We start from the raw sequence: 17,782 nt of genomic DNA, 5'->3' as shown, positions 1-17,782 counted from the left end.
AAAACAAAAAAGTAGAGTTTTTGTTGATTTATTCAATTTCACCTTGGTTTGAAGTCATCATTCTAGACTAGGGATTAGTGAACCATGGTCTGGAGGCCACATCCACCCCTGCCTGTTATACGGTTTATTGACCCTTGATCTCCACTATAAAAATGTCTTTCTGTATTCTGATTTATCATCCAAGCATTAGCTACCTCATTTAAAGTTGTGCCATCTGAACATCTTAAAAACATATCTTTTATGCCCTCCTCCATAAGGATAGAGACATCACTGCAAGTTCCCATTGGTGTAGTAGAATAAGCTCTAGTCTTGGAGGGCAACCAGATTTGAATCTTTGCTCTGCTACTTTTTACTCCACTTCAGGAAGCCACTTGACATCTTTGAGACTCTGTTTCCTTATTTGAGGAATAAAAGAGATGGATTAGATCAGGGCTTCTTAAACTCCTTCCACTCAAAGCTCCTTTTCACCTGAGAAGTTTTTATGGGATCCTGGGGACAGAGGCATATAAAATAGATATACGAGTCAAACATTTACCGATAATAAATTAAAAGGTCAGAATGACCCTGCAGATCGATGAGGAGCATTCACCCGAGACACGATTTTGATTTTGTGTAAAAATAAATGAGTTACAAAGTAAATGCCAAGGTAGATGGACAAAGAAAATAAGGAAGATAAACATCAGACCAGAAAGGGCAAAATGGGGAATGCTGCCAAAGTTTCTAAGCAACCAGGAAAGTAGACTGGAGGAAGGCGAGGGGGAGACGCGCTTCAGAATGTCCTGACTCCGTTCCATCGATGTTCTGCTTGCTTGTTTAGAGAGCTAGGATCTTTCTGTATTTGAGATAATTAGTTGACATAGAAACAGCATTGCTCTCCAATGAGGAGGCTGCTCCCCCACCCACGGCTATTAGGGCATCTAGAACCCTCCTGTTTCACAATTCCATGAGAGCAAGAGCATCAGCTTGCACTTGGAATTTCTCCACAGGCTCCAGGCCCATGGTTAGTTCTGCTGTCACCAGTGGTTACCGCGGGCCATGGGTGGCTACAGACAGTGATGTGACAGATGTCAACAAGGCCGTGGGGGCAGGAAAGCAAGCCTGATTGCTGATGGAAGGACAGCTTAACCAGAGGGGAACTCCAGCAGAGTCCCTGGAAATAGGTTCCACTTGGGCTTAGTGTAGACAAGAGCACAGGGGCCTTCCCAGAAAGAAGGAAGGCTGGGATACAGACAGTCCTGTGCGGGGAGGCAATTCAGCCACAGAGGGACAGGTACTGGAAGGAGAAACCCAAGTGGCGAGTAAAGCTCCAGGGGTATAGCCTCCAAGTGTAGGAGCTGAGCAAGAAGCCTTTCTGGGATTCCCACATCAGCCCAGAAATGAATGGCTGCCCTTACAGTTGCCTTTATTGTGGACAAAGGTCAGAGGGCCGATACCTGATTTGTTAGGGCAGACATCCAAGTTATAAAATACCCTAGATCTGTTCAGGAAAATCTATGGCCACGGGAGCCGGCCAGAGGAAAACGAGAGGTCAGAGACTGCTGTAGTGCAAGGGAGAAACTGCACACCTCAAGCCACGTCCATTTGTACCCAAGACGTCTCATCCTGGGAACAGCTATTTACTTGGGTGCCGAATGCTTCGGACCCTGTTTGATTTTCGAGGTCAGGTCATCTGCTGGTTCTGCAGGCCAGGTAAGGGGCACCTTCCCTTTAAGATGAGACAGGTGGATCCCGGACTCTGCTCACTGGAGTTTGGCTGCAATGGGGGTGGTGAGCGGGACTGCTGCTCCACCATGGCTCGAGAAGGGCTTCAGGAATGGTGTTTCCTGTAGACCTGATCACCTGGTTGGATTAAGGGCTGAGCCTCAGTTGAGATTCCTAAAGAATGGGACTATGAGACAAGGTGGTAAGTCTGAGCCCACCAAAAGGAGGGAGTCTTTAGTTGCTGTGTATCCCTCCCACATCATTGGTGTCCTGTTGCTCTCTTAACTGAGCTTACGGGCACCAAATGGCCCCTAGGAAGGACTTTGGGTCAAGCTCTTCAGAGAACTTAGCAACAGAAGCTTTAAGTATCCCATCAACTCTTTCCATCATCCCTGAAGTCTGGGGCTGACAGACACAATGGAAACGTTGAGTGATTGGCCAGCATGAAAGCAGCTTAGCTAATGAAGCCCCTATAAAAGGGGGGCCTCCATCACTGTGTATTTCTTTAGAAAGCCTCCCATAAGGGAACGGTTTTTTCTGAGTGGATTTTTGCTAGCCCAAAGGCTGTGGCAGTATGAGAGGGGAACACTTTTACCCATTGGGAAAATGTACAGACTGTAACCAAAGCATATTTGTAACCATGGCCGGGTGGCAAGTGAATGAAGTCCATCTCTGTGGTTTCAAAGGGCGCGTCCGGGACGGAAAACTGCCTATGAGCCGGCTTCAGGGGCCTGGACGCTGTGTGCTGGGGGCAGGTGGGACCCATCTCAGAGTCAGTGACAGCCCTCCGTGAAAACCCTCAGGCTGGTTCCCCCCACTTGTCAGGTCCCCAATGGCTGAATGAATGAAGCTGTTCCATCATAAGGAAGGACAAGTCCTTCAGGAGTACTACAAGTCCACTTGGGCCAACCCATAGTCCTCTAGTCTTGTCAAGTTGAAGCTTTTCTTGCTTTGTGATTCTCTTCTGCCTGTAGCATCTATTCTCAGGCAGGTCTCAGGACTATGCTTTCAGAGTGAAAGTTCATGGGATTTCTGCTGCAGGAACTGGGTCTTCAGGAATTAGGAATTTGGTTAAAATTGTGCTTTTAGCTGCTTGGTCAGCAGAGTCATTTCCACTGGCATGAATACTGTTTTCTTAACTGGCCCTGGAATTTTAATTACTGCTACAGCCTGGGGAAGCAGTCAACTGTCTGATAAATGGAAAATTTCTTTTTTGATTTTTTTTTTCCCTGAGGCTGGGGTTAAGTGACTTGCCCAGGGTCACACAGCTAGGAAGTGTTAAGTGTCTGAGTTCAGATTTGAACTCGGGTCCTCCTGAATTCAGGGCTGGTGCTCTATCCACTGCGCCCCCTAGCTGCCCCTGTTTTTTGATTTTTAATGGAGTGTCCCGAGGAGGAGAGGAAGCCCCGAGGTTCCCATGGCCCCTCCAAATCATGAGCCACGGATACTTGCTATCAGTGTAAATATGATTCCTTTTTCCTTTTCCTTTTCCTAATCCACGAGCACCTGCTGCTGCCTTGAGTTCAGCTTGTTGTGCTGAATAGATATGGCAATGATGAAGCTTCAACCACTTCTGTGGCGGTGGTGATCCCATAAGCAGCAGCCAAATCTCTTCCTCATTTCAGAGGCGGGATCCATCAGTGGACCAAACTCTGCTCCGTCTAAGGGGGTTGCCTTCAGGTCCTCCCGGGGAGACGGCAAAACGTCCAACTAAATCACACAGCCCTGGTCTAAAGTCTCACCCTCCCTTTCCACCTCAGGGAGAGACAGGATCGATGGTCAGGTTAGACTTGGATATCAAAGGCACTTCCAGACTGGCTAGCCTGCCAGAGAGCAGATGCCCAGTAGGGTGTGGATTCAGGAATATTTCATCGACATGGGGAGAATTAATGGAGAATCAAGACAAATGTCCCCAGTAGCAGAGACCCCTGTTCCAAGGCAGCCTGGGAATCTTTAGCAGCGCTGTCCAAAGTTTTACTATAGTATCCCACGGGCCAAAAGTGTTCACCATCTTTCTGTGTCAGTACACCAAGTGCCTTGCCTCCTTTCTCAGAAATGAGTAAATCCAGTGGGAGAGAATAGCTTTCTAATTCAGACTTATGCTCTTTCCTTTACCTCTGAATACCATTTACTTTAGCTGTCCCATCAAGAGGCTGAGTTTCTGCCTTAAATACTCTAATTTGATCTTATCAAAGCTTCCCTAATGAGGCCAGCAAAGTTTGGGGGTTGGTGCTAAGCAAATCAACCTCATCCTGGCAGCAGGAGGGAAAGTCAGGACCATATCTTTTTTAATTTTCAATAATAGCTTTCTATTTTCAAAATCCATGCAAAGATAATTTTCAACATTCAGCCTTGCAAAATCCTGTTCTCCAAATTTTTCTCCCTCCCTTCCTCCAACTCTTTAGACAGCAAGTAATCTAATGTAGGTTAAACACATCTATTTATTTATATCTTATATATAAATTTATCATGCTGCACAAGAAACATTAGATCAAAAAAAAGGGGGGGAAATAAGAAAGAAAACAAAAAGGAAGCAACCAAAAATACTATTTACATTCAGTTCCCATCGTTCTTTCTCTGGTTGCAGATGGCTCTCTCCATCACAAGGCCGTTACAATTGGCCTAGATCATCTCATTACTGAGAGTCACATCCATCAGAGTAGATCATCACATCATCTTATTGTTGCCTTGTATAATGTTCTCTTGGTTCTACTCATTTCACTTAGCATCAGTTCATGTAAGCACAACCATATTTCTTATACATTTAAAAGGCACATGCTTGCTCTGAAGAAGAGTTGATGAGAACCACCTCAATCTTCTTTTGCCTTTACCACTTATCTGTTCTGTTTTAAAGGTGAACACTCACAAATAATAATGCCACTTAATTAACAAGAACACACAATACGCAAATATAAGTCCTCTGTAAAGGGAAACGACAATACAGATATGGAAATATAAATGATTCACACTGTTCTAGCAATCCACTTAAATTATACAAGTAAATATTCTACAATTCTAACCAAAAGGACAATAAAACTTATTTTCAACCTGTTTCAATAGCACATAAACCAACTGAATAAACAATTCTTATACAAACAAAATTTATTGAATATAGAAAATAAATCCTCACATCGATAGCCAGACATGCATTTATCAAAGAGAAAAAAAGCACTCAAAAGAGTAATCCATTGAAAAAAACAAAACAAAGTGATCCAGATCAAGAAAAGGATCCCTGGAACATTCCTTGCAATAAAGGGCTAGATTCAAAGGCTGGACCTGATAAAAGTTGAACTAGACAGACAGGCAAGTTGGGATTCTGGAAAAAAGATCCAATGGCACCTATTCCCTTCCTCCATATACAACAAGGCTTCTCTTCCCCCATCTGCCCCTTAAAACTGCTGCCACTAATTAATGTTCACTGAATTTGTCTGTGTTGGTCTCTAAATTGTGAATAGCTTCAGCCGCACAAAGCCGACCCAGAGACAAGTTTTAGAGATCAATAAGCAGTTTAATTAATCCCTTTCAGAGTGAGGAATACAGTTTGTAAAGTGGAAGCCCTCTTGGGCCAGAGACTGACTCCTATTATTGCAGAAAAGGAATCATGAGTGGGAAGGAAGGGGGAAGATGGATTACAATCAATCAGCGTCAGGGCCTGAGGGGTCTCCCATGACAAGGCCATGAGCAAGGGACAATCCGAGTCCTGTGGAAACAGTTCTTAAGTGATTGTTTCATATCACAGGGGTCATTACTTAGTGGGGGACAGGACCAGAGCTGTAACAAGTTCTGCAGTCTTAGATGCAATTCACTTAACATACACAAAAGAGCAAGAATTGATGGATCAAGTGCTAAATGAAGTAAATAGAACCAAGAGAACACTGTACACAGCACTGTACATAATGCTTATTCATAATGTTGGTAAGTGTGATGTGACAGAATGTTTACCTTTTCTTGGCTGCCCACTGTAGAAAAAGGACACATCAGCCTTGCTGAATCTGCAAAGAGCTACCTCTCTCCTAGCCAGTAAAGTGTATCAGCGGAGCCTCTGACACTTCTTTTCTTCTCGGAAACCGGAACAAGACGAGAGAAGTGTTTCTGGAAGATTCTTTGGCAGGGGCACGCAGGACCGATTGGTACAGGAGGAGACCAGAGTCAGGGAAACCCACTGGGAGGCAGGTGTGGTCATCTAACTGGGAGGTGATCAGTCAGGTCCTTGGCCAGGCTAATAACAACAGGAATGTTAAAGGAAAGGAGATTCGGAAGGGGTGGAGTTGTTAAGGATGCAATAAAAAAAGAACCTTGAAGACTGATGAAGGGAGCAATGAAGGAAAGAGGGAAAAATCAGAAAAAAAATCAGGATTGAAAATTAAGACTCTTAGAAGATTAGTAAGGATGCTAACAGAATTGGGGTAGCAAGAAAAGAGGAGCCATTTTGTGGGAGAAAATGATGATTACTTTTAAACGTGTTCAGTAGAAGTAAGAAGATAAGAACTGTCCTGTATAATCCTAGAAACACGGGACGAAAGTTTAGGATTAGGAACACAGACTTAAGAGACATCCACACAGATGTGGCGATCGAAATCTTGGTAGTGAATGGAACTCCTAGAGGAAGGGGCGATAATAAGAATAATTATTATTATCATCTAGCACTTTGAGGCTTGGAAAGCCCTCGCATAATTATCTCATTTGAACCTCATAGCATTCCATAGCATCCCTCTTTTTATTGTATTTTATAGATAAGGAAATCAAGGCAGAGAGTGAGTTGCCAAAAGTCTTGATCTTTTTGACTCCAGTTATCTAATCCTTCTATTGATTGAATAGGAGAAAAATGAGTTGCCAAAAGTTTCAATCTTCTTTATTCCAAATTTCTAATACTTCTATTTATTGAATAGGAGAGAAATGTTATCTCCCTACCATGATTAAGAAAGAGACTTTACTCCTTTTTTGTTCATCTAGAAGTCTTGTAACTAAACCACACTACCTCTTATAAAGAGGAAAAAAAGCAAAAAGCCTAGAATAGAAATCCACAATTAGAAGTTGAAAGAAGACCTGTATGGAACGTTTAAAGAGGGAGGAAAACAAGGAAAGTGTCGTATTATGGAGGCAAAGAAAATAGATAATTGGAAGAAAAGAAGCTGTTCCAAAGAACAGTGGCAGGAACTGAATCCTGATTACAAGAAACAGGTGGAAAGGAAATAGAGGCGATGATGGAGACCATCCACTCAATTTCTTAGGGAAAGGAAACAAAGATTGAACATATTAAAAGTAGAAATGTCACGGTCAAGTGAAGAGTTTGGAGTAACTGAGAGAAAAGGGCATGTTGGAAGGTGGAAATGATGAATCCTGGTGAAAACCAAGAAACTGATAGTGCCAGACATGGAGAGAATAATGGCAGGAGTTATTTCCCAGAGCGGATGGGAAGGATCCAAAGTGTCAGTAGAAAAGTTAGTTTTAGAGAGATTTTTAAAATAAACTTAATTTTTATTTTTAACATAAGTTTGACGATTGTTGCATTTATAGAACAATCTTTTCCAAACATATCAGACCATAATCCATACACAATGGGTCCTCTCTACAAAGAAAACTAATTAAACCAAACCAAGCAGCAGAGGGGCTGTTGGACAGTTTAGGCAACCTTCCATAGGTAACATAGCCCACTCCTGTTCCTAAAAAGCTAGAGGCGTTCTTCCTCTCTTCTCTGCGGCTAACATTATAATTCTTAATGTATGGCGTTATTTGGGGCAGCTAGGTGGTACGGTGGATGGAGTGCCAGATCTGGAGTCAAGAAGATTCATGCTCCTCAAATCCAACCTTGGACACTTCCTAACTGTTTGATCCTGGGTGAGTCACTGTCTGCCTCAGTTTCCTCATCTCTAAAAAGAATTGAGAAGGAAATAGCAGACCCCCAATATCTTTGCCAGAAAACCCCAAATGGGGTCAAGAAGAAGCAGACACTGTGGAGATGGCTGAACAATAACAAAAATAGCTTGGTTGGAATCTTCTTTTGGTTTCCATTGTAAGCCTACTGCTTCCTTTCCTTTTTTCTTCTTGGCAGCCACAAAAAAGTTCCACTATAACTATTTTGGTACATATAGAACTTTTGAGAAACCATTTCATTCCAGTGAATGGAAAGATAAAGGTAGCTGATAGGTTTGTAGAGATGTAGATATATGCAGATGATCCTTATTTCTCTATAGTAAAAATGTCAGCCTCTCAGGGATTGTGGGATCTTAAGCAATTAATTAATTAGCGATGCTAAAGTTAAACTTTAACTCATCCATGGCATTTTTTCCTCTTCCACCAGAACAAAAATGTTCCATTGCTAATTGATGACATTTGGATTCAGGGACTTTTTGAGCTTGGGGCAGAACTACAAACTTAGTTCCTTTAACCTTTTCTCAGAGCAATTATTTTCCTACTTTTTAATTATAGGATCTTGTGGCTAGAGAGGACCTCGAGAGAGGATTAGTCTACCCTTTATCTCTAGACCTAAGTTATCCCTGTGGCTGGCTTCATGTCAACCAGGTTCTTCCACCCTTTGCGTGTGAAATCCAGAACCCATCCTAATGCAAATGTGCTCCAGTCAGGGTCCAGCCACAGCAGGCCTTAAGGAGATGGAGGCAAGAAATAAGGAAAAGGCCTCTGTGGTCCATGGAGCGATCTTACACGCAAAGTCAGCACCAGAAAGATCTTTTCTTTTCCATGGAGCAAAGTGGTCTAGCTGCCCCAAGGACTCCTGGGCTTTCACAACATGGGAATCTCTCAGTCAGGTAGCTGCCTGGGAGTATGGCAAGAGCTATCATCCACTGGCGTTCAAAACTAAAAATATAATTCAAAAATAAAATATTTATGCAGAATCTTGGGAATTCTCCAAGGCGATATTTAGGTGTTATTTCCAAAGTATAAAGAAAAAATGTAACTTGATCCAACAGCCTTTGGTAAGTGCTTACCTATTCTAAGCCAGGAACTGTGCTGATTACTAAAGATACAAGGACAAAAAGGAAATAGATGCTACTCTCAAGGAGCTAACTTACAACCAGAGGAAACAATACAGAGATAAACAAATACAAAATAAAGTCTTTTGGGGATTGAGGGACATCAAAATCTGGGAAATCTGAAAAGTAGTGACCTGTTCCAGTAAGTTGAGCTAGGCTTGACAAGAATTGGAGGTTCCAAGGGACAAAAGTGAGCCTTTCAAACCCTCCTTCATCTTTTTAAATTACTTTTAATCACAGGAGCATAGATTTTGTGCTAGAAGAGATCACAGGGGCTGTCTAGACCCACTTGCAAGTGTTAGAAATTATAGGATTCACACCCTGATCTTCTGACCTCAGAGCTCTTTTCTGTACCACACTTCCTCAGTGCCATTATTTTACCCAGAACCCTCCAGTTAGAGAATCCCATCCAGCCCCACTGGTGACTGATGGCAGGGCATTCCAGGGCACTAACTCTGGCTTGATACATACAACTTCACCTGTTGAATTTTCCCTTTCTTCAAGGCCAGCCAGGGGCCACCTCCTCCAGAAAGCCTTCCCTGACTTCTTCTATTTGGTGGAGTGATCTCTCCCCTTCAAGTTCTCATACAATTGTCAACCTTCCCCATACACTTCTCTTCATTTGCTTTATCTTGTATTGTAGCCATTCAGGCAAGTCTCCCTGAAAAGCTGCTAGAGTTTCTTATTTCATCTGTGTGGCTCCCATGCATACTATGATGTTTTGTATATATTGGACCCTTAATGTGCATGTGCTAAGTGGGATTGAATTAGTGCTGAACAGAGAGAAAGCTAACTTTGCTAAAAGACAGAGTGTGGGAGAAATAGTGTCTACTGAGACTGGAAAGGTAGGTGGGTGTAGGGATTTAAAATCTCAACATAAGAGTTTGTATTTTATTCTTCTGACCATTGACAAGAACCATCTGCTCAGCTCTTTCCTTAAGGAGAATGATTTCCAGAAGTGAGTAGGATGGATGGAAATAAGAAAAGACTTCAGGATGGGAGAATAATTAGGAGACTGGTTGCACTAATCTGGGTAATCAAATGAAGAGCCTGGGGCAGGTGGATGTGGGAATGGGAGCAAGAGTCAGATGGGAAAGGATGATGGAGGTAGAAATGGCAAGATTTAGAGAACAGGTCAAGAAAGTGGAAATACAGATGGACTGACCCAGGGAACATGATACACATGTGAAATTTTTCTCCACTAAGACCCTCCTTAACTCCTCCTAATTGCCCCAGACCCTGCTTCACTTCCCATCTGACCTTTAAATGACTTCCCTTCGCTAACAGTCCCTTGCTTAATCATTTTGATTAACCCATGTACCTTTTAATGACAGTAAAGGTCTCCTTGTGGACTTTGGTGAGTTTTTCACATATTGAACCACTCTCCCAGAACCCAGTGCTTCATCCTACATTTTCAACAAGTAGTCATCTAGTCTTAACTTGAAGATCTCTAAGAAAGAAGAATCTACATTTTCCTAAGGAAGCTTATTCACTTGCATAGATCTCTCATTGTTTAAACTACTAAAATAAATTTAAATATCAAGCATATACAAATATTTCAAATGTGCTTAAAAATTTTTAAGTTAAAATTAGCTTATAACAGTAGTAATAAAACCATTTCTTTCAAGATTACCAGTGATGTGTGTGTGTATGTGGGGGGGGGGGGGGAAATAAATAAATAAATTACCAGTGGAATTTTTTTTAAAATTCATTTATTTTTTGGAATCTTTTCTAGATTCTATACTTATCATATACATAGTTGTAGCAAATATGATGATTTGGTTTTTCTTTCTTCAATCTGCATCTTATAAGCCTCCTACAATAACAATAACAATTTTTACAAGAAAGAAAGAAAGGATTTCTGTTCATTGAACAGGGGGCTTTCCTCTAGGGAAGATTTATGAGAGTACAGGCAGAAGCATATTCCAGCTGAGAAAATGTGACTGTGATAGAGGTGGAGGTTCCTTTAAAATTCCTTTCTGATTTCCAACCCGCCATGGCTGAAGAAGCTAGGATCTTTTGATTTACAAATCCTGGTCAAAAAGCACCCTTTTTTAATTCCAATGATATCCTGGCTTTCCCAGCCCCCACTATCTGCTCATGTTTCCCCAACCCCCACAAACAGCTTCTTCCTTATCTAAAAACCCATTGAATTCTATTCACTGCTAACCTTGGCCTAAACCAGCCAGGAGCCTGGGACTCCACCCACCTTCAAGATTATAAAAAGGGGAACCCTGGAAATCCACTCTTTGCAGGAGCCCCCCAAACATGGTATCCTTCTGGCCATGTAAGGGTTCCTCTCCGCCCGGCGACCACCTCTGGCCCTGGCGTCTTTCTACCTTTTACTCTTACTTCCAAACTCCTACAATAAACCTTTTTTTTTTTTTTTTATCAATCTATAGATATATAAATTCCTTTACAGGGGACTCTGCACCATCACTAGACTATACTTGCGTCAAACCAAAAGGGATTCCCCCTTTCCTAACTCTCATCAACTGGACTGTGATTATTGCCAGAGGAGGAAATGATCCCATGGATGAAATCATGGTTCCCAACATGACCTGATGAGGGGAAAATTTGGATTTCAAATCAGAAGCCTGGGGTTGAATCCTAGCCTACTTTGTGATATTGGGCAAGATAGGTCACTTCTTTGGGTCTTAGCATCCTCATCTGTAAGTGAAAGGAGGGGGACTCGACTGCCTCTAATATCCATCTTGAAATCTAGGATGCTATGATCTTACTAGGACTACCGAGGCTACAAAAGTAACAATATTCCTATGGGAGAATACATCGAAAGTTCTACTTCAGGATGCCCCAAATACATCATTCTCTGTCAGAAGAGGGTATAGGTGACTCTCTTCCTTCTTTCTACCTCCTAGAAACATCTGCCCCACAACTCTCACCAGACAGAGGCTAGGGAGGAAGGAATCCCACATCCACAGAAAGGCAAGTGAGGAATATAGGGCTGAAATCCTTTTTTGCTTAGTATGCTGTGCTGCAAAGGACCTTACGGACCATCTAGTCTGACCGCCTAGTGATGTTTGTGATATTTTGGTCAAAATATTGATATTTTGCTGTAGACTTATGGGAAGCAGTCAAGCATTGGGGACAGAGCTGTCCTCCATCCTCAGACAGAACTGTTGTGGTACAGCCGTTGTCAGGAATGAGGTGAACTCTAACAGAGTCCATGCTGTTCTCATTGACAACCTCATCACACACACAAAGGCAAGCCAGGAGAATACCAAAGGCATCTCAAGAGCACAAGATATCGTGGACCAATTTTGGATCTCTACAGGTAGAGGGAGGTTCCTTTCCAGAACATCCTCATATCAATGAAGCCATGGGTTCTTTCATCTTACTAATCACTAATGTACAACTGGAAGAGATCATGGGGATTTTCTACTCTCTCATTTTACAAATGGAGATCCAAGGTTTGGCCAGGTGGTGATCTATCCAAGGTCACGTAGCTGGTAGCTAGCATCTTATAGCACTTCAAGATATTGAAAAGATACTGATATTCCAGATATTACCTCATTTGAACCTCCCAAGCTTCCAAGAGAGGTACTATTATTATTTTCATTTTACAGATGAGGTTGAGAGAGATTAAGTAACTTGCCCATGAGCACACAGATAGTAAGTGGCAAAGACAGAACTCAAATGCAGATCCCATGACCCTGCTCTTTCTACTATAACCCCTGGACATCTAGGAGCATTCATGATTATCGAGGAGGGCAAAGATGAGTATTTTGCTTTGAGCCCAAGATATTCAGACTACGTGTCCCTAACAAGATGGCAGGAAGACCTTATTGTAACAAACAGGCCGGTGCTTCGGGCCAAACCCAACTCACCCAGCACAAAGATCCAGAGGAAACTCTAAGGCTTAGGGATGTTTGGAGCCATCACTGGGACAATGAATACTGTGTCCCCTGGAAAGCAAGAACAAATGCCACGAGACAAGCCAAGGAGTGACAGTTAATGAAGGAGTCATCCAAGATATGGTGAATACATTTTCTTGTAAAAAGAAGAAGCCTGAATAAAGGAAGTAACCCATTTTCTGACTTCTGAATATGATAAATTCCTTCTAAAACATCCTGCTTGGCTCTGAATTTTGAGCGTTCATTGTTCAGAGGATTAACACACTTTGTTCTCAAATACTTTTAAGCATATTACCTTGTGCTTTCAATATAAAAATATGAGTTTGGCAATTCTCCCTGGGCATAATTGGATAAACACACACATACCTGTTTTTAAGGAGTGTCCTATAATAAATAATGGATAACGGCATAAACAAAAGAAAAGAAACAAAACATCAAATCTTTCTTGATGTTCATAAGTAATTGCTATCATTCGGCTGTTTTCAATCAGTTGGGACCCTATTTGGGGTTTTCTTGGCAGAGATACTGGAGTGGTTGATCAGTTCCTTCTCCTGCTCATTTTACCGATGAGGAAACTGAGGCAGGCAGGATTAAATGACTTGTCCAAGATCAATCACACAGCTAGTATTTGAGGCTGGATCAGGAAGATGATCCCTGCACCACCTACTTACCCATTACAGTAGTTAATGACAGTGCCTTTTTCATTCAGGCTCTCTATTAGCTCTTCTCCTGACTGGACACAAAGACCAATTGGCCTTCCTTGTAGTGTTCTGGGTAGCTTTCTGGATGTCTTGGGACCAGCCTTCATTTCAGCAGAGTAATCACCAGGAGAATACCCAGTGATAAAGTCCAAAAGTCTTTACTGTCTCCTTTGCAGTCTGTCTCCTTGACTGGGGCCCGGCTAGCTTTTGGAGGCCCTTCAGAGGGGCCTTGGTCTCAGTGGAGGAAGCAGGAGAGCCACCAAGAGGCTGATGAAGATGGAATGTGTCTCTCGAGTCCGAGAGCTTGCGCTCCAGTCTCCAGACCTCCGTCTTCTCGAGCCGGACTCTGGCTGAGTTTGTCCCAGTTTAAATGCTGTATTATAATTCCATCGTTACAGTACACTGAGTATAAACCAATCATCCTATCACTAGGGCAATCATGCTGAACTAGAGGACTCAACAATTAACTAGGTCACCATTGTCTTATCGATTCCACTGAGTGAACATCTTGTTTAAGAATCCTTGTTGCAAGTACATTTCTCCAAGAGTTCTGGTAAGAGAGGGTAAGCTCCCTTTCTGAGTCCCCATCTGTGGCTGCGTGGAGAAAGCTCTGAGCTTTACTATGGAGGCCTCTGGACAACTGCTTCCTATTCTCACCTCCTGGGACTTCCCTTGGAAGTCTTCCCCAACACGTCCAAAACCGAAATCATCCTCTCTTCTCCCCCGTTCCATACATCCCATGATCCCCACGATCACCACTGTAGTCCAGTCACCTGGACCTAAAATCTAGCTTTTCCTCTATTACTGTCCAGCGCCTCCCTAGGAGACAGATTATTTTTTTAAATGGTGTTAGTCTGTTATAATCCGAACTTGGACTATAGTTTGAAATGTCTGTGCTTAAACATGCAGACTTCATTGCAACAAGTGGGCTGGCGCCTGCGATCCCTGCCTTGGGCTAGAAAAAGGTCATTCTCTCCAGTATGGCTCCCAGTGTCCTCAAGATGCAAACAAAGGACACCAGGCAACGAGGTCAGTGGGGAGTGAAAATGGGAAATATTAGTCTTTAACAGAACAAAATGACACAAACAGAAGAAGGCAGAGTAGAAACCATCCATTACTACTGTCTGCTTTGCTTTCTACACATAATTAAAAAAAATTTAAATAATTTTTCTTTCTACACTCCTAATTTAAATTTTTTTTGTATTTTTTATGCTTCCTGCTAGTAACATCTCTCAGATAGGTCTCCATCTTTCCACAACCCCAGCTAAGGCCCTCAGTAATGCACTAGCCTCAAGTCTCTCTCCCTGCTCTGGACCATCAGCTCAATGCTACAGTGACATCCCTAAAGCCCAGATACCCCCATACCACTCCCTGTTGAATGAGTGTCAGTGGCTAGGGAAGGTCTAGGGTGAATTTTAGGAAGTTCAGGGTACATCAGTCAGTCAACACACATTTGTTAAGCACCTACTGTGTACTGGGACTGTGATAGTCACTGAGCAGACAAAGAAAGGCGTCATGGAAGCCCTGCCCTAAAGGGACTCACAGCCTAATTGAGGAGGCATTGGATAAAAAGAAGCTATAACAGAGGAGAGGGTGGGGGGGGAGGGAACCCACACCCAGAGCAGGTATCAGGCTATGATGACATCTTAAAGCCAAACAGGAAATAGTGAGGTATGTGGTTCAGGAGGGGAGAGAGAAATTCAAGAAGGAGAATGGAGGAAGATGAGGGAATGAAGAGAATAAATGTCTCCTTATAGAAGAATCAGGAGGATGAAAAAGAATAGAAAAATAGAAGAAGAATGGAAGAGGAGGAGGAGGAAGGAAAAGGGGAAAGAAAGAGAGGACAGAGGAGAAAGAGAGAAGAGAAAAGAAATGTTTTCTCTCTTCCATAATCTCCTACCTCCCATTGTACACATAGACATCCCCTTGCCCGGGCTCACAGACAGTCTAGAGGGTCCAAGCTGGTATGAAAAAGAAACCAATCCAAGTCAAGTAATTCACATGGATATTTGAACTATTACTGGTCCTCTATCCAGTCTCCCCACCCCACTTATAATTCAGCTCGTTTTTAGGACCCAACCTTAATCTCTAAAAAGAAGATGCTTGCTAAGCCAAGTGAAAATATCCCGTGTTTGTATATGTAGCACTTTGAGCACATTATCTATCATCTCATTTGCTGTCCCTAGGAAGGAGGTACTACAATTATCCCCATTTTATGGATTAAAAAAACCCTGAGACTGAGAGGCTAAATTGACTTGCCAGAGTCTCAGGTATTTGAGACAAGATTTTCCTTCAGTTCTTTCTGAAAGTCTAGAGATGTATGCTCTGTGTTTCCTGGGCTCTCTCTAAACACTAATACTCTTTAATTCCCTGTTAATTGATGGAATTTCAGGCCAGGTAAGAAACTTAAGTGGAAATATTTGGACAATGTAGGTGCTATTGGAAGCGGGGAGTCAGAGGAAAGGTGGGGGGACCTCCACTAGCTCTGCCTGAGAGCCTATTCTAAGCAGCTTTCCTGAACTAGTCTTGTTCTTTCTTTCTTTAATTTGTTAATTTATGGAATAAAATAAGCATTTCCATAATGTATTATTTTAAAAGAAAAGAAAAGAAAAAGGTAGCTAGTCTTGCTTTCCTCAGCTTCTCCTCTTCCACTCAGATCCTCTTAATTGTTTTGTGTCCTGGACCCTATTAGATCTTGTCCGGCCCCTCCTCCGATGGATCTTTCACCCATAAAACTTATGGATGTAAATGCCTAAAATAAAATGCATTAAAATTCCAAAGAAACCAACTAGAATGAAAGTCACTTATCAACATATTTATTCAAATCGGTTTCCAGACCCACTCCCTGGGCCCTACTAAGAAATCCACTGTCTTCCCAGAGGCTCCCTGGGCAGCAGCCATAGGAGCTAAGGCAAAGGGTATTGGTCATCCATTCTGTGCCTCCCTTTCTCTTTCCATCCCTTCCCTGCCTGCTTTCACACATGCTCGATCAACACGAACTAAACTTCTTCCTAGATCTCCTCTGTGATCTCGTTTTTATTTATCTTACTCTGTTCTTTCTCTTTTTTGCTTCAAGGGTAGAAGAAGAAATGGCATCCGAGGAGCCAAAAGTCTCCCGATTATCAGCAGTGGTCTACTATGGAAAGCAAACTTGTGACCCTTTGGGGTTGGTGGGAAGCTTTGGGTTCCTCCCTGGGGAATAGGAGGAATGGTTATTTGGAAGGAAAAAACATAACAAAGCAGTGAACTTTATTTGAACTTCTTTCTCTTCCTTATTCCAACTGGAGAAGGAGTTGGCTATATTCAAGCTATCACTTCCTCTGTCCATTCAGAGGTCATGCTGTGTATTATTTTAAAAGAAAAGAAAAGAAAAAGGTGAGATCCTCTTTGTGGGTCATCCCTCTAGACCATAAATGGATCTCAGAGACCCTTCCTCTCTCTCATTTTAGAGATGAAGAAACTGAGACCCTATAAGGGTAAGTTATAGGGCCAAGGTCACATGGGAGTAAACGAGGAGGGGTCTGAACTCAAGGGTGTCTGACTCCAGACCCCAGGGTGCTCAGAAACCCACCCAAAAAGAGCCAAAAGTTAAACTTTCAATGTGAACATTTCTATCCCAGAAAATGGCGGTCTACAAATCAGATCTTAATTTTTCATTTGGTCAATTATCTAGATTAAGAAAGGGATGAGAAAAGTGTTAATAATGCAGATTATTTGTTCTGCTTACATGTTTTCCAGATCTGGTTGTTAAATATTTTTCAGCACATTCCTGTTCCAGAACCAAAACTCTTTTCATTCATTGTACCACACTGAAAAAAATTATAAAAAATGCATGGCACCATTACTAGACATAAAAAATAGGGTAGCACAGTGGAGAGACTTCTGGGTGTGAGTCAAGAAAGTTGGGTTCAAAAAAAAAAGGAAGTTAGGTTCATTCAAATCCTGCCTTAAACATTTAGGAGCGAGGTGACCACAGTGGAGTCACTTTGCCCACGCAGAGTCCATTTGTCTCTCCATCATGAAGATGAGGAGGCAAATATTTGTACTGTATGCTTCATAGGGTTTTTTGTGGGGGGGGGGACTGTTTTGTAAATTTTCTTAATTTGGTCCAGACCTGTAAATTCATTGGTTTACCAATGCAGACCCATAATTTATATGTGAAACCCTTATAAGGTACAGGAAACTAGGAAGATGTCCCAGAATATTTAGGAAAGAAATGAACCTATTTCTAAATTTGCTTTTTGAATAACACTTTTTGAACTTTCTCCTAGACCTCTGTGGGGGTGGGATCATAATTCCCCTTGGGAGCCAGTCTGGGGAAGCTCATGGTCACTTTCTCAGAATCGTGTTTTTAAATGCACAAAATAAAATACATTGGAAAACCCCAAATGAGTCCACTAGGAGTTGGACATGACTGAAATGACTAAACGAGAACAAAGAGGAGACAATGTTTGTGCTGCTTCTCTCTCAAGGTTTAAGAACAGCATCATCACTATTATCATTTTCTCATCTT

General features: G+C 42.2%; 1 long non-coding RNA gene across 1 annotated transcript; it reads left to right on the top strand.

Annotated features, from left to right (window-relative positions):
- Positions 1–963: 963 nt before the first annotated feature.
- Positions 964–16,521, top strand: LOC141560232 (uncharacterized). Its single transcript, XR_012487663.1, has 3 exons — positions 964–1,689; positions 14,179–14,298; positions 16,346–16,521. It is a non-coding gene; the product is annotated as an uncharacterized LOC141560232 (long non-coding RNA).
- Positions 16,522–17,782: the final 1,261 nt, after the last annotated feature.

This window comes from Sminthopsis crassicaudata, chromosome 3 (genome assembly GCF_048593235.1).
Source record: "Sminthopsis crassicaudata isolate SCR6 chromosome 3, ASM4859323v1, whole genome shotgun sequence".
Classification (NCBI taxonomy): Eukaryota; Metazoa; Chordata; class Mammalia; order Dasyuromorphia; family Dasyuridae; genus Sminthopsis; species Sminthopsis crassicaudata.
Note: the sequence above shows the minus strand (reverse complement) of the source record. Positions and strands in the feature narration are given on the sequence as shown.